General features: G+C 47.5%; 1 pseudogene; it reads left to right on the plus strand.

Annotated features, from left to right (window-relative positions):
* Positions 1-22,816, plus strand: part of LOC100770989 — a 31,217-nt pseudogene extending 8,401 nt beyond the window's left edge.
* Positions 22,817-25,821: the final 3,005 nt, after the last annotated feature.

Genomic DNA, 25,821 nt, shown 5'->3' on the forward strand with positions numbered 1-25,821 from the left:
GGAGGGCCGGCAGGCTGTGCCTGGCTTGTGGGTGGAGCGACAGTTGGCTGAGATGTCTGAGAGTAGGAAGGAGGGAGCGTGGTGCATGCATACTGAGGCAGGTGAGCCCTGGGTGGAAGGACCTGGTGACCAGGCGAGGACTTGAGGCTGTAGAACTGGCACTGGGTTGGATAGGTCTCTGGGGGCCGAGGAGAGACACGAGGCCTCTGGGCTTCCTAATGTGGTGGAGGGAAGGTCGCATTAGAAGGTGTGTAAATGGTTGTGAGGGCCGGGTTTGTGAGGCTTGGGAGCCACATGGTTGGCTGGCTTTAGGGCTGTTCTAAGCCATTTCTGCCACGAAGAGAAAGAGTGATCACATCACTTCTTCCACCATCTGTAAGATGAGAATTTTTAAAGGTGTTCCTTCTCAAGTGCCATCGTGAATATTTTGTGTGTCTATGTGTGTGTCTGTGGGTGCTTGTCTGTGTGTGTGTCTATGTGTATGTGTGTATGTATGTGTATGTCTTTGTGTGTATCTGTGTGTATGCAAGTGTGTGTCTATGTCTATGCATGTGTGTGTGTGTCTATGTGTATGTGTGTGTATGTATGTGTATGTCTTTGTGCATGTGTGTCTGTGTGTATGCACGTGTGTGTCTATGTCTGTGTGTGTGTGTGTGTGTGTGTGTGTGTGTGTGTGTGTGTGTATGTGTGTGTGTGTCTGCAAACATGCATGTAGCATCCAGAGGAGGATGTCCTGCTCTGTCACTCTCTATTTCCTTGAGACAAGATCTTCCACTGGCCCCAGAGTGTGTTGCTTTTCTGTTGGGCTAGGCCGGCCAGCAAGCCTTCCCAGTCAGCCTGTTTGTATGGCCACACCCAAGCCCAGCACTGAAGTCACAAGCACGGGTGGCCATGCCTGACTTTTTACCTGAGTGCTGGGGTTCTGAACTCAGGGCCTCATGTTTGTGTAACAATCTTATTTATTTATTTTTTTAAAGATTTTATTTATTTATTATGTCTTCTGCCTGTGTGCCAGCAGAGGGCACCAGATCTCATTCAAGGCAGTTGTGAGCCTTGTGGTTGCTGGGAATTGAACTCAGGACCTCTGGAAGAATAGTCAGTGCTCTTAACCGCTGAGCCATCTCTCCAGCCCAACAATCTTATTTTTGGCACCATCTCCAGCTCCTTATCATGAATGTTAAAGCAGGGAATAGATATAACACTCAGCAAGGCCTGGTGTGCGGTAGGTACTCCACAATTGCACACTGTAGTATAAGGAACTGAGAAATCACGAGAGACTGACTTATCTGTTCCATCAATACACACATACATGCATATTGTGTATGCCTGTATGTTTATGTGATGTGTGCATGATTTGGGGTTGGGGCATGCATGTCATGAGCCTGTGGAGGTCAAAGGAAAACTGTGAAATTAGTTCTCTCTTTTCACCTTTTTGTGAGTTCCAGGAATGGGACTTTGGACATCAGGCTTGCATGGTAAGTGCCTTAGCCCACTGAGCCATCTTGTGACCCGGTAGGAGGTTTTTATGAACAGAATGAAGAAAGGATGAGAATTAGAAGGAGAATTCTGGAATATTCTACATTTAATTACACTGGCTTAGAAGATGAAAGGGACAGAGGGTGGAAAGTCGATCAGATAAGCCCCAAAGAGACTGTCCCACATCGGTAAATGCACTGTGACCTTGGCTCACACCCTATCACAGCTGACCTCCAGAACGGCAATCTCCTCCTGCACTACCTGCCTCTCACCCAAAGTTTCCCCTCTCTGTTTTATCTACTCATAGGCATCACAGGTTCATCGTCAACAACACATTCCCTACCTCCAATATCTCTATAAAAATACCCTTAGCTCTGGACTCAGCAGACACCTTCCCCACTGCTGCTATAAGCCCTTCTGTTTCAGATATCTTTTTGATAAGTTTTGGTTCACGTGCTATTCCCAGCACAAAGGCTAAAGCCAGATCTAGGTTGGTGGGTTAAGACTGAGCTTGGATGTGGGTGACACCAAATTCCAAATAATAGGGTCCCAGAGATGGGATTAATTTCTTTTTCATTTGGAAGTGCCCTGGGAAAGACATCTACTGGGTTCTCTCTCTCTCTCTCTCTCTCTCTCTCTCTCTCTCTCTCTCTCCCTATCCCTCTCTCTCTCTCTCTCTCTCTCTCTCTCTCTGTGTGTGTGTGTGTGTGTGTGTGTGCATGAATGAGTGTACGCACTGAGCACAGAGGCTGGAAGAGAATGCCAAAGGTCTGCTCTATGAGCCCTCACCCATTTCCCTGCAGCGGAGCCTCTCATAGGTTACACCTATAACCACATTCAGCTTTTTCTGTGGGTGCTGGGCATTTGAACTCAGTTCTAATGCTTGTGGAGCAAGAGCTCTTACCCACTGGGCCACCTTCCCAGCCCCTAAAGAATTGTTTTAAAATAAATTTATTTATGATTTTATCATTGAATGCTTGATTTGTATAGCTTTTTAATTTTTGCCTTTTAATTTTTAAAACGTATTTTTAATTGTCAGAGCATTGTATCACTTTCCTCTCTAGAAACCCTCCCATACTCCCCACTCTCAAGTTGATAGCCGCTTTTTCTTTTATTATTGTTGTTGCATACATATATGTGTGTATGTATGTATGTGTATGCACAAGCTTATATAAATATAACCTGCTGAGTCTGCTTATGTTGGCGGTATATATGGTTTCAAGGCTGACAACATGTAAGGAGGCTCACTCTTGGGAGAGGCTAATTCTCCATCTTCCAGCAGTCACTATTTGATTGTAGTTAGTTCCTTGTGTGGGATGGGACCCTGCAAAAAATTCCCCCTTGTACGTTGACATTTCCAATGATATGGCCATTATCCTGGTCTTGTATATCCAGTCCTTTCTAGGAGAGACTGTTCACAGCAGACTTCCTGGTCCTCTGGCTCTTACAGTCTCTCTGCTCTCCTTTTGTGATGTTCCCTGAGGCACAGACATAGCAAGAGCTGTGAATGTAGATGTATCTTCTGGGGCTGGCTTCCCACAATCTGTTGCCTTTTGTATTGTGACCAGTTGCGGTTTTCTGTGATGGTCTCCATGTGCTGTAGAGAGATTTGATGAGGGGTGGTAGCTACACTTTGATGAGGGGTGGTAGCTACACTTATCTGTGGGTGTAAGTTTAAGATTTCAACTGTAGAGCCAGGTGGTGATAGCACACAACTTTAATCCAAGCACTTGGGAGGTAGAGGCAGGCTGATCTCTGTGAGTTCAAGGGCAGCCTGGTCTACAAAGTGAGTTCCAGGACATCTAAGGTTACACAGAGAAACACTGTCTCAACTGCACCCCCCTCCAAAAAAGAAATACTTCAAAATGTGTTCATCATCCTTAGCAATTAGAGAAATGCAAACTAAAACAACTCTGAGATTTCATCTCACAAGCGCTAAGATCAGCCAAACAACTGACAACAAATGTTGGCAACATTGTGGAGAAAGAGGAGTCTTCATTCAGGTTGGTGGGGATGCACATCTGTGCAGCCACTCTGAAAACCAGGGTGGAGAATCTTCAAAAAGTGAAACTAAATCTACCAGCTATAGAACTTCTTGGCATATGCCCCGAAGATGACATCCTACTCCACAGATACTTGTTCAGCCATGTTCATTGCCTGCTTACAACAGTCAGGAAATGGAAAAATAAAAAATAAGAAAAACCTGTCCTTCAACAGATAAATGGATAACAAAAATGTGACATTAAACACAGTGGAGTATTGTTCAGCTGTAAAAGAAAAACGTAACCATGAACTTTTCAGGAAAATGGATGGTACTAGGAAAGATCATATTGAGTGAAATAACCCAGACCCAGAAAGTAGATGCTTCGTGTTCTCTCTTATCTGGGGTTCCCAGCTCCAAATCCTCAGATATGAGTATACACATGGAGTAACCACAGAGAGCAGGGAAGTATAAAGAGAACATAGATGGGGGGACAGCAGGATACCTGTGGGTATGTGAGGTGGGAGATGGGAAAATGGGGGAGGGGACTCGACTGTGGATGAGGGAAGAGATCAGTACAGAAGGAGGAGTGAGGAACAAATGACACCAAAGTTGTTTGATAAAGCCCCATGGAATCATATTATTTTATATGCACCTAAAATTATATATATATATATGTATATATATGTATGTGTGCATTTATATTATATTATATTATATCTTAAAGAAAGTTAGACCTCTTGGGCTGGCAATGCTCCCCACCAAAAAAACCCCAGCAGCAGGCATAAGAAACCTTTCAAATGGCTGCTCAGTGCAGCCCTGGTGACTCCCCAAGCAATATAGATTTTCGCTGTAGCCTTTGTTTTCCTCTCAGGAGTTGAGAATTGGCCTCTGTTGCTAAAGACACCACACACTTAGGACACAGGTCTCAGAAGATTTGAGCTGGATCTGACCTGAAAGTCTCTTTCCTGCAGTCTTAGCTTCCCTGGTCACAGAAATTACTATGCAGGCTGCCAGGGGAGGGAAGCATTAAACAGTTACACCCAGCGGCGATACCGATGAACGTCTACAATGGCTAGCACAGCAAGGGATGCATGAAGGTGCAGTGACCCTCACACGTCAGAGGCCATCGGTGGAACACTGAGTCAAGGCCTGCAGCAGGCTACTCCATCTATGTGATGTTCACACAAGGACAGGCAGCCAGGTTTTGAAAGGACCTGGTCCCCAAGTGATGCATAACCCCAGGCTTCTGGTTGCCTCCTGTGTAATGCTTCACCAGGCTTTCCGAACAAGAAGAAAGGTTTGCAGTTATTTTTTCTTCCCACATACGCTCACATCCAAAGCAACTCACACACCCGAGGCTGCAATGCACACTCTTCGAGGTCAGCCTGGTCTACAAAGCTGCACAGAGAAAACCTGTCTCGAAAATTTAACCCAAACTATCAAGACACAGAACACTACTACCCCGCCTCCCCCCCCCCCGCAAAAAAAACGTTCCCTTTCACCGGTTCCATCTGTCTCAGCCTCACCCACCTCCTACACACTCTCTTAATTGGTGACAGGGGCAGAGGCTTGCGCTCTCAGCCACTGAATTACATCCTGGGCCTATTAGCTTTTTTTTTTTTTCTTTTTTCTTTTTTCTTAAACCCATGGATAGGTTTGCGCAAAAAAGACACTAAAGTGCCTGCATTGGGAATGTGGCCAAGGTGGTGGAGGGCAACCACGTGGCGGAGGGGGTTGGGGAGCCGCCTGAGCGGTCAGGCTAAATGGCTCACCGACAGATGGCGTGCATGACTAGAAGTCCTGCAGGCCCAGGGCCCTCGGGCGGAGTCCCCACCCTTCCAGAGCGTGGACCATCCACGCGTCTGTGCAGCCTCGCAGCTGCATTGGTCCTGGGCGGAGGCTCCAGGTCCGCAGCGTCCACGTGGAATGGGGCGTCCTCCCCGGGAGTCCTTTCCGGGGTTCTCACCTCCTCCAACGTGGACCCCTGACCTCTGAAAAACCCAGGGCTTGCTCCCTAAAGCTCCCCAGTAGGAGGGGAAGGAAAGGGACAGGGCATCCTTAGGTCACTCCAAAGTCTCGGCAATGCAGGGTCCCGAGAGACACTCACACTCTGCCGTCCGCAGGGCTGGGGCTTCTCTGAACTTGGCCCCACCCATCTTATTCTGTCACCGGAGTGGAAGGGTTTATTCCTCTCCCTACCCTGGTGATATCCCAGAAAAGCCTGGGGTTTATCCAGCAATTTGGAGATGTCTCCGTTTGCCACATAGAGCACAGGTTTGGATGTAAGCTCTAGGATCTATCAGTGCACAGAAAGGATGCCAGGGCAAACAGGAAGGACTTTGTCTCAGTGTGCTCTCTATTGCTATGACAAACAAAAGCAATTTATCCAGGAAAAGGTATGTTTGGCTTCCAGATTCAGAGAAACCAAGCCGGGAACTGCAGCAGAGGCCATGGAGGAGCACTGCTCACTGGCTGGTTCAGCCTGCTTTGTTGTTGTTTTGGTTTGGTTTGGTTTTTAGAGACAGGGTTTCTCAGTAGTTTTGAAGCCTGTCATGGAACTCGCTTTGTAGACCAGGCTGGTTTTGGACTTACAGAGATCCACCCGTCTCTGCCCCTGGAGTGCCACCACTGCTGAGCTTAGCCTGCTTTCTTATAGAACCCAGGGTCACCTGCCTAGCGGTGGTATCACCCACAGTAGGCTCAATAATCAATTATTAATCAAGAAAATGCCTCATAGGCTTGCTTACAGGCCAGTCTACCTGACAGAGACATTTTATCAACTGAGGTTCCCTTGTCCCAGAGGACTCCAGCTTGTGTCAAGTTAGCAAAACAAGACAAAACTAAGCACCACAGGCCCTGAGGATGTTAACACGGAGGAATCGTGAGAAAGCAGAGAAGAGACTTCCAAGGACCATGGAGCCTTGGCAGCTCTCTGGAGAGGACGGGGACAAGATGATTTTCACTGTGGGGACAAAGGAGAGAGCCTGGTGGGGGTGGGAGGGCATGCTCCTGAGGCTTTGTGAGAGGAAATAGGAGGCAGAACAGCTGTGTAACAAACAGCCCCCAGTCACACTGGCCTGAGTGGTCCAGGCCTCACTTACATCACCATCCAGCTCTAGAGGAGACTCTGCTCCACGTGATATCTCAGGGACCTAACTCCTTCCTCAGGGTCACCAAACACCCCTGGTCTCCTGGGTGAAGCCAAAATGGAAGGGGTTTAGAGACCCCTCTGAGAGGGCCACTAATTGCTTTACCCAGCCAGCCCTGCACACTTGCAGGGAGGACAAAGACTACCTCTCTGGGCTAGGGGGATGAGGCCAGAAGTGGCTGGCCACATTGCTTTCATGGTCATTGCCTGGCACCAGAAAACATCTGCTTCTACTAATGGTTGTGCTTGGCAAATGCTTGGAGATGGTCAGGGGTGGGAGGGCAGGTGAAGGGGCAGATGGAGGAGTAACAGCTCTGATCAGGATGGGCTGAGGGGTGATTAGCACAAACTTGGGAAAGCAGAAACAACATGGAATGATCTGGAAACCCCAAGATGACCAGTGTGGCTGGGCGGGAGAGTTTGTGAAGTGGGTTGGTCAAGAATGAGGTTTTACGTGAGGGCTGAGTGAGAGCTCATTGGGAAGGATTTTACATGTGGAACATTTGCTGAAGCTCCAGCAGCCCCAGAAATGGCTGAAGTTAGGGGCAGGTTCAGGGCTCTGGCATCAGTCAGAGAGTCAGTTAAAATTAGTCCTGATGGCCCAGAAGCTAAAAGGCACTGTGAGTATGTGAGTTGTATGGCAGCCAGCTACAGCCTCAGGGGAGTCTTGGGCAGGGAGTGCTGTGTGGGATGGAGTTCTGTCTCCTCCCAGGAACCCATTTTGGGTTGCGGGCAGCACCCTGGAGCCTTTTTGGTAGTGTAATGTGTGGTTGATTTACTCCCTGGTCAGCCCCTCTGGGGCTGCCTCAGCCTGGAGAGCTCCTCTTTTTCTTTGCAGTTCCTCCTTCAGGGACACACTCTTCTCAAGAGGACCAGGTCACACTAACACCGGTTCCCTCCTTGCCTCTGTGGCTCAGTTTGCTGTCACTTTACACTGGATGGTGAGGCAGAATTTTTAAGCCTTGTATGGCATTGCCTTTCCACAACCCTCCCCATCATCACCCAGCAGCAGAGGCTGGGTTACAGTCTTTGCCCCTCTCCCCCTTGTCCCTTCTGTCTCCCCACCTTCTCTCGTGAATTCAGATCTTTAATGTCAGAGAATGGGAAGAAACAGTCAATGATGAGGCAATTCTGGAAAATTCTGCAAGCCCTGTAATTCCCTAAGCATCTCTGGAGTCATGTGGCTACAGGCTCTGAATGTCTTTGCTGCCACACACGCCTTGGAACAGAGCAGGGGCTGGTGATGACGGTTTGCAGGGAGGTGAGCTAAGAGAGACAGTGTCTGGGACTGAAGCACATTTTCCTTCTCTCCCTCCAGTCCTGCTTGCCCCTAACGGTCTTCCTTGTCTCTATCAAGGACACTGCTGGCTTCTTGGCTCTGACAAGCTTCAGGATGATCTCATCTCCAGATTTCAGTTGATTTTTTTTTACCCTCAGAAAATGTTTCCAAATACGGTCCCATTGCAGGTCACATGGTCTCAGACTCAGCTCTGGGGGAGGGGGATATCATTGTCCAACTGCCTACAGAAGGGAAAATGCAGGCTTGGGAGGAAGGGATTTTCTGCAGACCTCTTGGCTCGCATCAGGGCAGCCAAGGGAAGCCCTGCCCTGGGGAGGGAGGCTAGGCCAATGTCTGGATTGCTGTGGTTCCGGTTCTGGACTCTGGAAAGCACTCATGGAAAAACCATCTGGGGCTCAGGCTGCACTGGGGACTCCCCTCCTTCCATCACTGGCAGTTTCCCTGTCTGGTGGTTGGTGGGGGAGGGAGCAGTTTCTCCCACCTCTCATGCTCTGGCCAAGGCATTCCCATAGAGCCCTCTCCTCCACCCACTTGTGGGAGCCATTGCCACCACAGGGCTGGGGGAGTCCCTGTCCTGTCTTCCCTGTCTTTTAGATCATGCTCTCCCTGGACAAGGTCCCTGCTGTGGTGAGAAGCCAGGCACACAACATGGGGTTGAAGCTGATGGCTCCATCTGCGCATTCCCAGCTTTCAGAGGCCATGGAGCAAAGAAAGGGAATAGGATTTGTCCTGGTAACCCAGCCGCCAGCGCACTCAGCCTCAGTTCTCTGCGATAGGAAGAGCTAGCTGCTCATTCTTACTGACAGGGTGACAGACCACAGAGGGAGGCAGCCTAACTCCATACCAGGCACAGGGCCAAGTCAGCCCACTTCTTGGGTTTGCTCTGTGGTGGTCCTGCCTTAGCCTAGCCTTTCCTTCTAGCCCATTTGGGTTCTCAGCCCATACCTGCTCCTCTACCATGGTCCACCACCTCCTGTCATAGTTTGGCTGTGAACTGCCCCCTAGAGGCCACATGCTGATGGCTTGGTGGGCAACCTTTTTTTAAATTTATTTATTATTATTTTTTGTTATGTGTCTGCCTATGGGTAGGTATGTGCACCCCAGTGTAAGTGGCCAAAGAGTCCAGAGAAACTGGATCCTCTAGAGCTGGAGTTACAGGCAGTTGTGTTCCACCTGACATGGTTGCCTGGAATTGAACTTGGGACCTCCAGAAGATCACTACATGATCTCCATAGCTGAACCGTATCTCCAGCCCATAAGGTGATGGGCCTTTAAGAAGAGAGACCTAAGCTGGGTGGTGTGGTGCACGCCTTTGATCCCAGCACTCGGGAGGTAGAGGCAGGTGGATCTCTGTGAGTTCAAGACCAGCCTGGTCTACAAGAGCTAGTTCCAGGACAGCCTCCAAAGCCACAGAGAAACCCTGTCTCGGAACCCCCCCCCCAGCTCCCTACCCTCCCCCCCAAAAAGAAGAAGAGAGACCTAGTGCCAGGAAGTGAGGTCATGGAGTCCGTACAAGGGAAGGGATTGGAGCCCTGTTGTCTTCCCTTATATTCCTGTGTTGCCCTGCTCTGCCTGCTCTGCTCCCTCCCTCCTTCCTTTCCTCCTCCCTGGCTGTCCTGAGAGGGAGCAGTTTCCTTCACTACTGATTAGGGTGCCTCACCGCAGACCCACAGGACCCACTGACCACAAACTGCAATCTCTGAAACCATGAGCCCAGTCCCCTCTGGCACTTTGTCCCAGTGCCTGCCCCTACCTGCTTCCGAAGAGCTCTGAACATGGTACCCTGTCCTACTAGCTTTACCCACAGAGGACAGCCAGACCAGCCCCGAGCCTGCTTCATGCCATCTGGAATCCTTTTCCCCATCTCACTGGTTTGGGGGCTAATTGAAGAGAGGAAAGAATTGGGGCCACATTAGCTTTTAATGCGAGGTAGGATGAAGTGGACGGATAGCCCTCTCATGGGCCACAGAGGTGGCTCAGAGGGCAGTGGCACTTGCTGCCAGGCCTGACAGTATCTGAGTTCAATCCCTGGGAACCTCATGGTGGACGGTAAGAACCAACTCCCGAAAGCTGCCCTCTGACCTCCACGGGAGTGCTGTGGCATGCTCACTGTGTTGTACATGCACACATGCGCACATGAATAAAATAAATAAGAAAATGTTTTTCAAAAAGAGCCTCTCACATCTCCTAAGAGTCAAGTACAAAGCATGCATACATCCACAAATATCCCACATATATGCACATAAGTGCCTATGTGCAAGCATACCCATGAGGGACCTGGCATGTGTGTCAGCCCTTACTGTACTCAAGACAATCTGGTGTCTTCAGAATTCCAAGTCTGGAAACAGCTGCAGAAGCTACCAGACCTGCAATGCCACGTTCTTAGGATCAAGTTCAGTGACCTTGACTGCACTCACAACTACTGCCTCCCTGTGCTACTCTGCCCAGGGATCCTGGGGTCCTAAAAGTTGCTTCTAGGCAGAGCCTGGAGGGCAGAGATGGAAACATTGCCACATTTGGTAGAGTGCAATCTCAGACATGTTTAACACAAAATGTCTTTAGAAACAGAGGCCAGGAAAAGATAATTGTTTCCTGGAATTGGAGAATTGCAGGGTCAGAATGCTCCCTGGGCCCATCCCCCTGTGGTGGATGTTGAAATTGTGAAATTGTGATACTCGTGGGGAAGGACTCCAGGTCCTTTCAGACATCAAACTCTGTGGATGCTTAAGTCTCTCCAATAACATGGCATGGTATTTGCAGAAAGCCTTGCACATGCCTCTGTATGATCCAGGCCCCACCCTCCTGTGACTTACAGAACTTAGTACAATATAAATGATATGCAAATAGGTAGTAATTGATGGTAACAGGAAACATCTGTATGTGTTCAATAGCAGTGCAGTACTTTCCCAAGCCAAACGGACAGCTTGGTGTTGTGGAGCCTGGCTGGCTTTAACCGCCTCACCCTCTGGGCTCAGCCTCCTGAGGGCTGGGATTATGAGAATGCATCTCTCTGCCAATACAATATTGTAATTTGTGGCTGGATGATCCACAGCTGGGGAAGCCCCAGATGTGGCTGACTGACTGTAGCATGTGTGTATGAAATACTGTAGCATAAGCTGATAAAGATAAGGATTAATTCAGAGGGCAATTTGATACTCTCGTTTCTCAAGGAAGTTCCTCCCTGCAGTGGTTAACTCAGGACTCACAGCTAGTCACAGAGCAGAGCGTAGGTGACTGTGGGGGACTCAGGACATCTGTGTCATGCCTCCTCCTCGGGGCTCAGGACAGGTTTTCCCACAAACGCATGGGCTAATTGTGTGTAAGTATTCATGTATGTGTGCACACCTTTGTGCACAGGTGTGTGCGTGTGGAGGCCATGTGAATATCTCCTTCAGTCACCTTCCACTTTATTTTTGAGACAGTGTCTCTCACTGAACCTGGCTGGCTGGCAAGTCTCAGGATCCTCCTGTCTCCTCCTCCCCAGCTGGGATTATAGGTGGCTTTTTACTATGTGTGCAGAGGACCAAGCATAGGCCTCATTCTTGCACGGCAATCACTTCACCAACTGAACCTTCTACCCAGTTTTTATCTTTTTTTTAAAAAGATTTTATTTATTTATTATGTATACAACATTCTGCTTCCATGTATATCTGCACAACAGAAGAGGGCACCAGATCTCATAACGGATGGTTGTGAGCCACCATGTGGTTGCTGGGAATTGAACTGAGGACCTCTGGAAGAGCAGTCAGTGCTCTTAACCTCTGAGCCATCTCTCCAGCCCCGAGTTTTTATCTTTTTTAAAAAATTCTTTTGTTTTTGTTTTTTGCAACAGGGTTTTTCTGTGTAGCTTTGGAGTTTGTCCTGGAACTTGTTCTGTAGACCAGGCTGGCCTCGAACTCACAGAGATCCGCCTGCCTCTGCCTCCCAAGTGCTGCGATTAAAGGTGTGTGCCGCCAACACCTGGCTCCAGTTTTTATCTTTAAAGAGCTTTGTATAAAAGGATTTCCGGTGTGAGTTATTAGTCCTAATGCTGTCTTCCTCTCGGGGTTGCGACAAGGGTCACACATCTGCATCAGATGCAATAGTGTGCAAGGCACGAGGTGCTGGCGCTCACAGAGAAGCAAGCACCAGAGAAACCTAGGGCGTGTCACATGCAGGCTTTTCTCAACTGAAGGGAGTTATACCTGTTTCTGCCTTGGATTAGATGTAGTTAATAACGGGGTGACCTTTGTTATCTGTAGATCCAATCCTCACCTCGATCCCCAGACTATTGTGTTTATTCCAGTCTTAGAACCCTTTCTTGTGGGAGAGGTCACAGGTACTTTGCAAAAAGGCATACAAGTTGAAGAGTTTTGATGTAATCTTTACTGTGGTAATTGTCACAAGGAAACTTGTTTCCAAAGTTATGCTGTGTTTAGCTATGTCAAAAATAAACTGCTCGGCAACAGATTCTAGAAGTTGAACAAACTCCAGCTGACTGAGTTGTGTTGAACTGGATTTCCTTCTTGCTTTGCCAACTGGCTACGACATTGGCAGGGACGCCCCCCACTCACACCACACACACAAAATGGGAGACAGCCTGGAATAGGCGGGGCGGGGCTGGGGTGGCTTTTGTGACTCTATCACATTTGGACGGCCTGCTGGGTGACACAGGGCATGCTCAGGTCATTCTCACATTAGTCTGAATCACACCGAAGAAGATGGAGAATCAAGGCCAAGGGCAGGTGGTAGTTCAGGAGACACAGATGCCCTGGGACTCCCATGTCCTGGTCACCAGTGACCGCTCAATATGGAGCCTGGCACACAGCTGGGAAGGAGAGACGAAAGGGTGTCTTTGGCGGGGCTGGGGATGGGATTCATGGTCTGGCCCATGCAAGCACTCTCACCCTGAGCCAGACAGTTCTCTGTCCTTCCATCTCACTGAGCTTGGGGAAATGTCAGAGTGGGCCACTTCTCAGCAAGAAATTGACTTGCAAGCTGGACTAGTTTTACAGCACCCTTTGAAATGAAGATGTATTCAGTTTCACACTCCTGTTCCCGCCTCCGTGAGTCACCCCACTCCGGCCACTGGCCCAGAATAAATAATAAATAATAATGAATAAAAATCTGTCCTTGTTTATCCCAGACGCTGGCTGGTCACCGCTCCTGCCAGACTGCCTGGAGGGCTCTTGGTGAGGTGAGGTCTGAGTCTGGGGTTAACCTCTCTCCGAGGGACAGCTGACAGGGAACCCTAACGGTCAAGGTGACCAAGAGAACAAGAAACCAGGCACTGGCTGACGAAAAAGAGCTGACCTGGGGCTAGCGGGGCTCAAAGCCCAGGTAGCTAGGAACTAGCCAGCTGCACAGGGTCTCAGGCTTGGCTCCTTACATACGACAAGTCACTAGGAACCTCACTGGTTCATGCGCCTCTTGTGAGGGACACTTGACTTGGCAGGTTTATTTACTCAGAGCTCCTTCCTTTGAATTGCATTTGGTTTGTTTTTAATCCTTTGTGTAATTATGAAAAGTCCGGAGATGATGGGTCCTTAGCAAGGGACTCGCTAGCCAGCTATTCCCCAAAGAGACACTTCCTACAGCAAGCTGGATTCTGTGAAAAGCATAGGTCTAAGGTCCACCTTCTGGACTGTGCCTACATGAGAGTGTCTGTCTTCTACAGGGAGGACAGACAGAACCTCTCCCCTGCTGACCACCCTAGCCACTTGGACTGTGGAGGACAGCAGGGTCATCCTTCCAGACATCAACACAGCAGAATCTGCCAAGGTACATCCTGGTCCTCCAGTCAACTCATGGCATTGGAAAGCCATTAGGGGTCAAAGAGGAGTAATCAGGCTGGACATTGAAAAATACCCAGAGGGCTGGGGTGGCCTCAGAGGCAGAGTGCTTGCTAGAATGCAAGAGGCCGGGTTTAACCCCATCAGTGTGTGGGTGTGTGGGGAGGCGGGGGAGACAGAGGTCTGTCAGGCATACATGAACGTTCTTCTCAGCCACGCTCCTCATCTCTGCTTTAAGCTGTGACACTGGGTGTCCTCTGCCTTTCTCATCTGGTGTGTAACTTTAGCTGTTCCCTCCACTCTGGCTGGACATGTACTCACCCTGTGCCTATTTCATATCAATGGGACAGCTAATAGTCTCCCGAGCTCAGCCAGCAGCACCTCCATCGCACCCACAACACACAAATACCCATCAGCCTTTGCGTCAGTGCAGGGTCAGCTGTTTATATCCCAGGCTTGGATCTCACCCTTGGATCTCACACCCCGTGTCCCCTGGGGAGATCTAAGGGTTTCCATAAGCTGGCCCAAGCTGTCACCCATTTGCTCCAAGAACAGCAACACCTTTCTTCCTGTGATGCCTGTTCCCTCTCCACAACCTGAAAACTTATCACCCACACACTGGCCTGCCCCTGCTGCCATGGAGCTCCCAACATCCTTTCAGACTAGGGCCCTGGAGACCTTCTATGTGATATCTGGCCTCGGTGTCGAGGTGGCTGACACAGAGTTTCTGGGGTCTTGGGATTTCTTGGGCTTTCCTCAGGGTCCTTTTGAGTTTTATGGAGGCTGCAGTATAGATATGGGAGTGACTAAATCACTATCTCCAGCCTCTCTTCCCTCTTAGAAGTCTAACCACAGTTGCCTGTCTGGACAACGGCTCCCCCATCCTAGGGGTTTTCCACAGTCACCCCATCACGAAGCTCCATGGTTGAAAGGTCCGTTATAAGAGGCCGGAATACTCTTCCTCTGCACAACCCTATCATGTGTGAATGCCAAGAGTCTTAGCTATGCCGAGAACAGGGAAAAACAGTTGGCAAGATGGCTCAGCAGGTGAAGGTGTCTGCCACCAAGCCAGACGACCTGGCTTTGATCCCCAGGACCCAGAAGGGGAAGTTGTCCCCCAGCCATCACAAGGGCACAGTGGTACAAACCTGCTTCCTGCCCCCACGCTCACAAAATTAAGTAATCAATGTAAAAATTTGTAAGATAAAAACCCCAAAACATTTAATTTTAAGAAATTAATTGACCTCATTTTCCCTTCTAAGATAGAGTAAAGCTTCACAAAATGGAGCAAGTGTTCCAGTGAGCTCAGTGGGCAGGCTGGGTTCAGAGGCCTGGAAGGGTGGAGGGACGGGAACTGCATAGAGTAGTGGCCACTTCAAAGTTACTGCCCCGCTGCAGCAGGGACCTCAGTTGGCAGCAATATATACATATATTTATATGTGCATATATATTAGCATATATATACATTAACCATGCATATATATCAACATAATATACACACTTGTTAATATACACACATATATATCAATTAATTTCAATTAATTAATTTGGGTGAGGATTAGGCAGAGGGAACTTTCACTGAAACTGGACTGTAGGCAATGGGTGCCAGCTCTCTCCTGACTTCTCTGAGGGTGACAGATGTTGTAACTCGTCTTTGTGGGGCTTCACTCAGATCCAGCCTAATTGCCCAGTTCAGGCCAAGTCTCTTGTTATTTAGATAAGACATCCACACCTAATACCAAACATCCTACAGTAGCCATACTTTAGACCTTTAGGTCTATGACTTTAACCTTGGAAGAGTAAGGATAGTTTAAAACTCTCTGACCTTAAGCCAAGATGAAGCAGAGCCAATTTTATGGGCCCCAACAATTCCCCTTTCTAAATTTAATTAATTAATACCTGTGCTTCTGCTATAGGACAGACAATTGTGTCTGTCTTTTTTTTAATTTTTAATTTTTTATTTTTTTGGTTTTTCGAGACAGGGTTTCTCTATGGCTTCGGAGGCTGTCCTGGAACTAGCTCTTGTAGACCAGGCTGGTCTCGAACTCACAGAGATCCACCTGCCTCTGCCTCCCAAGTGCTGGGATTAAAGGCTTGTGCCACCAACGCCCGGCCAACTGTGTCTGTCTTAGGTTGTCTTCTTTCACCTTCCAGCCTTACCCATCATAGGAACACACATTCCATCATGCGTGGAGGGAAAAGATCTTACCCGTCTTTGACTACCAGTCTCTGTAGTAATAAAAGTTGGGGGGTAATGGGTAACTTGATGCCATGCACCTCTGAGCCAACTTTTCACCAGAGTTCACAAGCAAGCTTGATAATGCTAAGCAATGCATATGCTTTTATGACTACAATATCTCCTATTGAAGGAATCAAGAATGACCAAGATAAAATGGCCTTAAAATTTGTCTAGGATGTCTCCAGTAATTTTAGCTGTATCGAAATCTAAATCTGCCTTCTTAATTACATTGTATCTAAAGATTCAGCATCATGTCAAATTCCTGTCAGAATGAGCTGACCTTTTTTTTAATCCATTAACACTTACATAGCATAGCGAAGGTTGTAAACATTAATAAATCCACTATGATTATTAACAATAGACACATAATTGGATTGCAATTCTCATAATTTCAATTCAATCAAAGGATGATAAAATGTTCTTATGGTGGGTGAAGTATGAGTAACTCCACAATTCTGAACCTTCTCTTATTCCTCTCTTAAAATTCAATGCATTGCTGCTTCTAACTTCCAAAGATAAGTTTGAGATACTGCAGTCCTTGAGTACTGAATACCAGCAGCAAAGCTTTGGACCAACTCCTCCTCATATACTACAGAGAGACTTTAGCCATACATCACCTCCGTAATAGTGTTCAATTGTTCTAATGAGTCCTTTTTCCCAAGAGGGGAAGTCCCTGAGGCAACAGCAGAAATGAGTTTCAACTGGCAAAAAATGAGTTCTATGTCACAAGATACAGTGTGGATAAACTGCTAGACATTCAAATGTCCTTGGCTGGATCCACAATAAAAATTCATAGCAGTCTGGGAAGCTGGTGCAGCAGGTTTGTTGAAAAACTGGAATCTCCAACCATAGTCTCCTTCCCCTCTCAGAATGTAGAACGATGACATCAGAGGGTCAGGAACACAGCTTCAGTAGATCTCACTCGAATTAGTTATGGGGGGGGGTCACGCCAGCATTCACAGTATCATCATGTCTGGCATTCCTCTGCTCCACACATCTCACCAGAAGTTCTAGCAGCCATCGAGCCTTGTTTTCTTCCTGTGAGAAAATACAAACATGCCCTCGACCCCATATTAAAACAGAATCGGGTCCTTTCCATAATCCAGTGCAAGGATCTTGCCATTTGACTTGAGCAAAAGTCACTCCATCATGCCAGAATCTATCCGTGGCAGATTGTTCATGGGCATCCACATTCAGAAAATTTAAAATGAAAAGTGCATGATTCGATGGGCATTGGGGGCGCATGCCTTTAATCCCAGCACTCGGGAGGCAGAGGCAGGCGGATCTCTGTCAGTTCAAGGCCAGCCTGGTCTCTAGAGCGAGTGCCAGGACAGGCTCCAAAGCTACACAGAGAAACCCTATCTTGAAAAACAAATACAAAACAAAACAAAGTGCATGATTTAATGCATTATGGGGATTGGGAGTACAATCTCCCTTTACTTATTTTTTTTTTTTAACATTTTATTTTTATTTTTTACTTATACAGTCTTCTGCCTGCATGCCAGCAGAGGGCACCGGATCTCATTCAAGGTGGTTGTCAGCTACCATATGATTGCTGGGAATTGAACTCAGGACCTTTGGAAGAACAGTCAGTGTTCTTAACCGCTGAGCCATCTCTCCAGCCCATCTGTACTTATTTTTTGAAGTTGTGTTTTCATGCTCTATTTGAGTCAGCACTTGTTTAGCAACTTCCATGAGCTGTCTAGAGGAACTAGGGTCACAACTGCCCTTAAGAATGTCACTGAGGGGATCAAGAGCTCCTGTAGACAATTTTAAATAGGGTCATATCTCCCAATATTTTTTTGAAAATTATTAAAGTCAGTAAGTAGTCTTTTCTAATCCAAGCTGTAAAGCTTCTACTAGCTGACATGGTCTCACTTGCTTTTTCACAGACCTTTGCTGGGTGGGGCTGAGCTATAGCCTCTTGAGACTGTGTCTCATGAACTTTTCTCAAATCTCCAGATTTCTTTTATAACTACGGAAATAGGTTAATTTCTGTATCCTCTCCTCTGCTAAAGGCTATTGAATCATCCATACAGGATCCTTGGGTTCTCGGGCCATGTTGGCTTTGGCCATTTCCTGATGACTGGCTCTGGGGGGCAGCCATGGGAGGTGCAGATCGCCAACCTTCCTTGTTAAGACACTGTCTGACCTGGTGTCCTTTTTGACTATGTCCAAAGCAATTCAAGGAGGCCCTTATGTTAGGATCTAGGCATTCAGAATCACAAGAGTGTGGCCACACCGTACCAAACATACAAACATCTTTCAGCCCTCCTTTTCCCTAGTTTGTTGAAATAAAACATCCTTGTAATACAACAGACATAGTTAACCCCTGAGTGCATGAGGGTCCAATATATGAACAAAGTTGAATACAATCAGAGATATCTGCTTTCTTTCTCAAAAGTCTTAAAGCAGTTTCTGACAGACTGCATTAATTATCATTTTCACACATACTTTGCTGAGCAGTGGCCACAGCAGCAGCTCCCAAGGCTGCAGGCTTTAAGGCTTGGCCTTCCCACCAGGGACCTGGCAACCTGGAGGTCTCAGTTCGACTTTGCCCTCTGTGCCTGGGTTACTGCAGCGGGTTGCAAAGTAAAAGGCCACTATTGTTGCAGCTCTGAGATCTTGGCACCTGCATATCCTGCTGACCTAGTGCATTATTTGGGGCAGCACCCTCTGGGCTGGGCCCCTTTGCTCATATGCTGCCACCAAACTCCTCTGCTCTCCTGCGGAGTCATATGAGTCACACTTAGCATGGGAGGGGGCCTAGAGGGGCAGCTTTGGCCTTCTTAACACTGCCCTCTGTGGAAGCCAAATCCCACTGGGCTGGCAAAGACTCCTCCATCCAGTGACATGCTAGCTAAAGGAAGGAAGGAAGGAAGGACTTCCTTGAAAGACCTACCGCATCCCACCTGCTGAAGGACCAAGTGAAGATGGGATATACTAGTCACCATTTACCTCAGCCCTCTTAAAGAGTGTGGCACAAAGGACATGGGAAGGCACAGCTGCTTCAGCCAAAGCCAAGATGGTCAGAGTGGAGATGTGTTTCAGAGCAGGGTTGGGAGTGTCCCTCAAGACCATCTACCTGCTTCCTGTCTTTGAACAGGGCTGAGGTCACTCCCATTGCCCTGCCCAGTTGTCCCTCTTTTGTGACTCTTCTCTTCATTGTACCAATTCTTCCTGCAAAGGCTGAGCTTGGTAACTCTGGGGCTTTTTAGGGAGCTGTGGGAAAGGTGCAGAGTTAGGATTGAAGGCTGCCTGAAGGCCGCATGGGCTGTTTCCCTCACCCACAGGGATGACAAGGATGGTGATTCTCTAGGTGGTGATTTGACTGATGAGGAAGAAGTGGAGGCTGCAGGTGAGGCTCTGACAGATGAAGAATGTAGGTTTTTAAAACAGGTCCACAGCTGGTAAAAGAATGAAAACAAACGCATTAGAACACTCTATGCCATTGCAGACAACATTGACAAAAGCCACCAAACAGCCACCAAGACCAAAGTAGTGACTAACTCTGCATCAGCCAACTCTGGAGTCATGAGTCATGACTTATTAATGAGGGGATAGTTCAAGTGCTAAGTGCTAAGCTCTGTCTCCTGTTGCAGCGCCACCTACCGAGAAGGCTGCTCATGGACGTGTCTGTGAAATGTTTATAAGAACAATGGAGGTAGACACAAATTGACACAGTGCAGAAGTCTATTTATTCATCTTGTTAATTTATTGCTTCTTTTTAAAAAAGGTTTGAGGACAGTTTCTGGGGTCATCAATATCATGACCAATGTGAGAGAAAACTCTCGAAACAAAAGAGTCCTAGCTCAGGCCAACAGAGTCCTGCCCAGCGGTGACCCAGAGCTTGAGGAGGTCAAGAAGATGGCTGGTGAGATTGTCTACAAATGTGGGAGCGCCTGGGAAACCATCAAAAAGCACATGCCAGCCCTCCAGCTGACCAGAACACACCCCTATGTCACCTCAGCTGCCAAGAAACTCGTAACTGCTGGCCAAGTCTCAACCCAAAGCAGCAGAAAGGTACAAAAGGCCTTTGGGGTGGTACAGCTCTGGCAATGACCAGAAATGCTCTCATGATGGGAGGTATAGCTGCTGCCTTCTCCCTTGGCCAGGACATAATACGCTCTCTTGGAGAACTGGAAGGAAATGGAGACTGGAATGCCAACAGAGCTTGCAAAAGAGTTAAGAATGTGAGCTCAGGAGCAGGAGCAGGAGCAGGAGCAGGTACTATTGGAACACACCTGTTGATACAAAAGGCTGAAGAAGGTGAGGGCCAGATTTTGGAAGGAGCCAGTAGGCATAAACCAGCACAAATGGAGCCATGTAAAACAGGCATGGTTAAGGGAACCTTTGTGTGTGTGTGTGTGTGTGTGTGTGTGTGTGTGTGTGTGTGTGCCCACAGGCACACGAGTGTGCTATGTTGGCAAGTTTTGAGGGATGCCTCTCACTACATGGTATATGGTAGCCCCAGAGGTTTGTTTTAGTTATGTTTCTATTGCTGTGATAAAGACCATGATCAAAAGCAACTTGAGATTGAGGAGGAAGGGGTTTATTTGGTTTATACATTCCAAGTCACTGTCCATCGAGGAAAGTCAAGGCAGGAGCTCAAACTTACTGGCTTTCTCCCTTTCCATGCCTTTCTTAGCTTGCCTTCTTATGCCACCCAGGACCACCTCCCAAGAGTGGCACCATCCACAGTAAACCAGACCCTCCCATATCAATCACTAAATCAGGGAGAAATGCCTTACAGACATGCCTACAGGCAATCGGATGGAGGCATTTTCTCAAATGAGGCTCCTCTTCCCAGATGACTTTAGCTGTGTTAAGTTGCCCAAACAAACAAACAAACAAACAAGCCAACAACAAAAAAAATTAACCAAGACAGGTCCAAATAGTATCCAGTACTCAGGAGCCCCTTAAAGAATGAGAGGCCTGTCCTCAGCTGACTTGGTTAGCCTTCTCTTTCTTCTTATGGCTTCCATGTTGGGAATACGCCTCCTGGTTGAATAGAATAGGTCTCTGAGTCACCGGAAGTGTTCGGACTAACTACCCTCTCAAATGCTATGTGGAAGCTTCATGCCCTGTGTATCTGGAGTGGAGCCTAAGGGTAGATAAAGCCTTACAAGCCTGATGTCCCACAAAAGAGAAGGAAGAACCTGGGGAACACGTCCCAAGCATCTGCACAGAGAAAAACTATGTAAAGGCTTTCTTAGGAGCAAGCTGTGCAAAGTCAGCATCCAACAGGATCTGAGTGGGTCAGAGACAGAGTAAACAGTTTACCTCTTCCTAGGATGCTGCACACGTGGTGGTGATGGTGGTGGTGGTGGTGGTTTAGTTTTTTGAGACAGAGTGTCACTCTGTAGGTAGCCCAGGCTGACTTGATATCATTATGTAGTCCATGCTGGTCTCAAACACATGATTCTTCGGCCTCGGGCTCCCAAGTGCTGAGATTATGTGTTTGTGCCACTATCCCTAGTGCAAGCATTGTTAACTCAATGTTAAAATCACTATTCATATTAGTGAGAAGTCCTTACTATAAGAACTCTTTTCAATATTCATTTTACCTGTAAATAAACTAAGACATTGAGGGATAAGACAATTGGACTCCCTGATTGATAACTGCTAAACTCTCTAGTTCTCTGGTTGCCCTGAGTGAAGGATTTTCATCCAAGAGCCAGTTAACTGTCCCCATGCCAGCACTGGCTGCTTTGATTGCTCTATGAATGCCTCAAGGAAGCCACACAGCATTGACAGCTGCTTGCTGCTGAAGTGTATAACTCCAGCTCCTGGAATCACAGTCCTGGCCACGAGGGTCTGAAACCTCAGTGAAATGTAAATGACCCTGCCACCATTTCCACTGAGGTACTTCTGCTGGTGGCCCTGCAGTGGGAATGCTGTGACTAGTGCAAAGGCAACCGTGTTGTGACTGGCATTATATATAACACAGACTTTAATTTACATGAGGATGCGCTATGATTGGTTGAACACATGTTGAGGTAATATAAGCTCTTTGGCTCACTCCTGTGCTGTCTGCTTCTGATGTCACATTAGACCCAACAAGGCTTCTCTCTGGTGGCCTTTCTTTCATCATTTGTAAAACAGGCTGAGTGGGGACACAGCGAATGAAGGCAGCAGTAGCATGAGAGACAAACACTCCCAGTGGTCCCTTTCCTAGGGCAGCGCCCCATCCCAATCCTCATGACTTAAGGGCCTCTCAGAAGGCTCCACTTCCTAAGTCTGTCACACTGGGCATGAGGTTTGTGATTAGCTAGGTAGTGGTAAACTGGGTTTGGTGACACATACCTTTAATTCCAGAACTCAAAAGGTTGAGGTAAGTTCATGAGTTCAAGGCCAGCCTGGACTACATAGTTAGACTCTCTTTCTGAAAACAAGCAAGCAAGCAAGCAAGCAAGCAAGCAAGCAAACACTAGGTAGTAGAAGACCCAGTATTGCAAATACCGGCACTTGGCCCCTTCTGGCTGGGAAGCAGCTGCCTCCTGAAGTCAAACCTGGCCTGGGACTCTTCTGTAATTAGTGGCTTTTCTCCCCTCTCCTCCTACCCCCCTCCCCTCCTTCTTCTCCCTCTTCCTCCTCCTCCTTCTAGACAGGCCCTCATTTACACAGTGTGGGATAGCCTTTAACTCACTATAGGCCAAGCTGGCCTTGAACTCTCAGCAGTCCTCCTGCCTCTGTGTCATGAGTGCTAGGATTGTATTTTGTACCACTGAGCCTGGTTCTTCTTTTTGAACAGGACTGTGACATCGTGATTATATCATGCTCACCTTTGGTTTTGTTTTTTCCTCAGAGACTCAGCAACTCAGAGAAGCGGCCCATGAGGTCTTTGAAAGGAGCCATGGAGACTCTGCCTCAGCTTCAAGGAAGCTTCTTCCACTGAGAAAGCAAGGCCTGGGGACAGCAGTGTAGAGGAGCTGAGATCAATGAAAGGGGACCAGGCTGGGGGTGGCAAGGCTGGCAGAGGTGCCGCCTGGAGGCTGATACACAGGGAGGTGCCAGGGAGGTCCCTAGGGCCTCAGAAGGACGGCCCTGTCAGCCCCACCCTGCCCCTGCCCCTTTCTTCACACTGACTCAACACCACATCCACTCTCCCTGGTCCCCATCATTTACAGCACCTGGTTGGTTTTAGACAGATGTTGCTTCCATAGTAATTAGCAATGGTAAGGTGTGGGGATTCCCTGTCCTCCTCACCTCTGTGTGCTCTCTTCCATCTCACCCAGTGGGAACTGTTGGCTCAGAGCCAGGTTTCCACACAAAGGCTGTCATTGGAACCTGCTAGGCCAGATTCCAGGGGAAGGACAGAGGTTACCTATGCTCCACTCTTCTGCCCTTATGTCCTGAGCCCTCAAGGGGCAACCTTCAGGATCTTACCTGGCTGCCAGGTCTCCCATTTTTTTTGTTTTTTCTTTCAGATATTTTTTTTTATTTGAATTAGAAACAAGATTGTTTTACATGACAATCCCAGTTCCCTTCTCCCTCCCATCCTCCCCTACCACCACCCCCAACTAAAACCCTACCCATCACATATCCTTTCTGCTCCCCCTGGATGGTGAGGCCTTCCATAGGGTGTCATCAGAGTCTATCATATCCTTTGGGATAGGGCCTAGGCCCACCCCTGTATGTCTTGGCTCAGGGAGTATTCTTCTATGTGGAATGGGCTCCCAAAGTCCACACCTAGGTTAGGGATAAGTACTGAACTACTACAGGAGGTCCTGTAGATTTCCGAGGTTTCCTCAATGAAATCCATGTTCCTGGGGTCTGGATCAGTCCCATGCTGGTATCCCAGCTATCAGTCTGGAGAGGAAGAGTTTCCCTATGTTCAGGTCAGCTGTTTCTGTGGGTTTTGCCAGCCTGGTCTGGACCTCTGTGCTCTTCACTCGTCCTTCTCTGCATCTGGATTCCAGTTCAGTTCAGTGATAAATTGTGGTTGTCAGCTTCTACTTCCACCAGCTGCTGGATGAGGGCTATCGGGTGGCATATAAGTCAGTCATCAATCTCATTATGGGGGGGGGCATTTAAGGTAGCCTCTCCTCTGTTGCTTAGATTGTTAGCTGGTGTCATCTTTGTAGATCTCCAGACATTTTCCTACTGCCTGATTTCTCTGTAAACCTAAAATGTCTCCCTCTATTATGCTATCTCCATTCTTGTTATCTTCTATTTTCTCCCCTGACTCAACCTTTCTGCTCCCTCATGTCCTCTGCATTCCTCCTCTTCTTCCTTTCTCATTCTCCTAACTCCCTCCCCCCCCCTCTTCCTGTGCTCTCAATTTGCTCAGGGGATCTTGACCCTTTCCCCTTCTCCAGGGGACCATGTATGTCTCTCTTAGGGTCCTCCTTGTTTATTAGCTTCTCTGGCAGTGTGGATTGTAGGCTGGTAATCCTTTACTCTATGTCTAAAATCCACATATGATTGAGTACATATCATGTTTGTCTTTTTGTGATTGGGTTACCTCACTCAGAATGGTTTCTTCTAGTTCCATCCATTTTCCTGCAAATTTCAAGATTCCATTTTTTTTTTCTGCTGAGTAGTACTCCATTGTGTAAATGTACCACATTTTCTCTATCCATTCTTCGGTTGAGGGCATCTAGGCTGCTTCCAGTTTCTGGCTATTACAAATAGTGCTGCTATGAACATTGTTGAACAGATGTCCTTGTTGTATGAATGTGCTTCTTTTGGGTATATGCCTAAGAGTGGAATTGCTGGATCTTGTGGTAGACTGATTCCCATTTTCTTGAGGAGTCACCATACTGATTTCCAAAGTGGCTGTACAAGTTGGCACTCCCACCAGCAGTGGAGGAGTGTTCCTCTTTCTCCACATCCTCTCCAGCATAAACTGTCCTTGGTGTTTTTTATTTTGGCCATTCTGACAGGGAGTAAGGATGGTATCTCAGAGTTGTTTTGATTTGCATTTCCCTGATGACTAAGGATGTTGAACACTTTCTTATGTGTCTTTCAGCCATTTTAGATTTCTCTATTGAGAATTGTCTATTTAGTTCTGTACCCCACTTTTTAATTGGATTGTTTGGTGTTTTGGAGACTAGCTTCTTGAGTTCTTTGTATATTTTGGAGATCAGCCCTCTGTCAGATGTGAGGTTGGTGAATATCTTTTCCCAGTCTGTGGGCTGTCGTTTTGTCTTGCTGACTGTGTCCTTTGCCTTACAGAAGCTTCTCAGTTTCAGGAGGTCCCATTTATAAATTGTTGATCTCAGTGTCTGTGCTACTGGTGTTATGTTCAGGAAGCATACCCGATTAATTCGAGGGTATTTCCCACTTTACCTTCTAGTAGGTTCAGTGTGGCTGGGTTTATGTTGAGGTCTTTAATTCATTTTGACTTAAGTTTTGTGCAGGGCGAAAGGCTTGGGTCTATCAGCAGTCTTCTACATGTTTGCATCCAGTTATGCCAGCACCATTTGTTGAAGATGCTCTATTTGTTTCATCATACAAATTTGGATTGTTTGTCAAAAATCAGGTGTTTGTAGGTGTGTGGGTTAATATCAGGGTTTTCAACTCTATCCCATTGGTCTACTTGTCTATTTTTGTGCCAATACCAAGCTGTTTTCAGGACTATAGCTTGAAGTCAGGGATTGTGATGCCTCCAGAAGTTCCTTTATTGTACAGGGTTGTTTTGGCTATCCTGGGTCTTTTGTTTCTCCATATAAAGTTGAGAATTGTTTTTTCAAGGCCTTGAAGAATTGTGTTGGGATTTTGATGGGGATTGCATTGAATCTGTAGATTGCTTTTAGCAAGCTTGCCATTTTTACTATGTTGATCCTACCTATCCAAGAGCATGGGAGATCTTTCCATTTTCTGGTATCTTCTTTAATTTCTTTCTTTAGAGAGCCAAAATTCTTACAGTACAGGTCTTTCACTTTTTTTGGTTAGTGT

The sequence above is a fragment of the Cricetulus griseus genome, chromosome 2 (assembly GCF_003668045.3).
Source record: "Cricetulus griseus strain 17A/GY chromosome 2, alternate assembly CriGri-PICRH-1.0, whole genome shotgun sequence".
NCBI classification, from domain to species: Eukaryota; Metazoa; Chordata; class Mammalia; order Rodentia; family Cricetidae; genus Cricetulus; species Cricetulus griseus.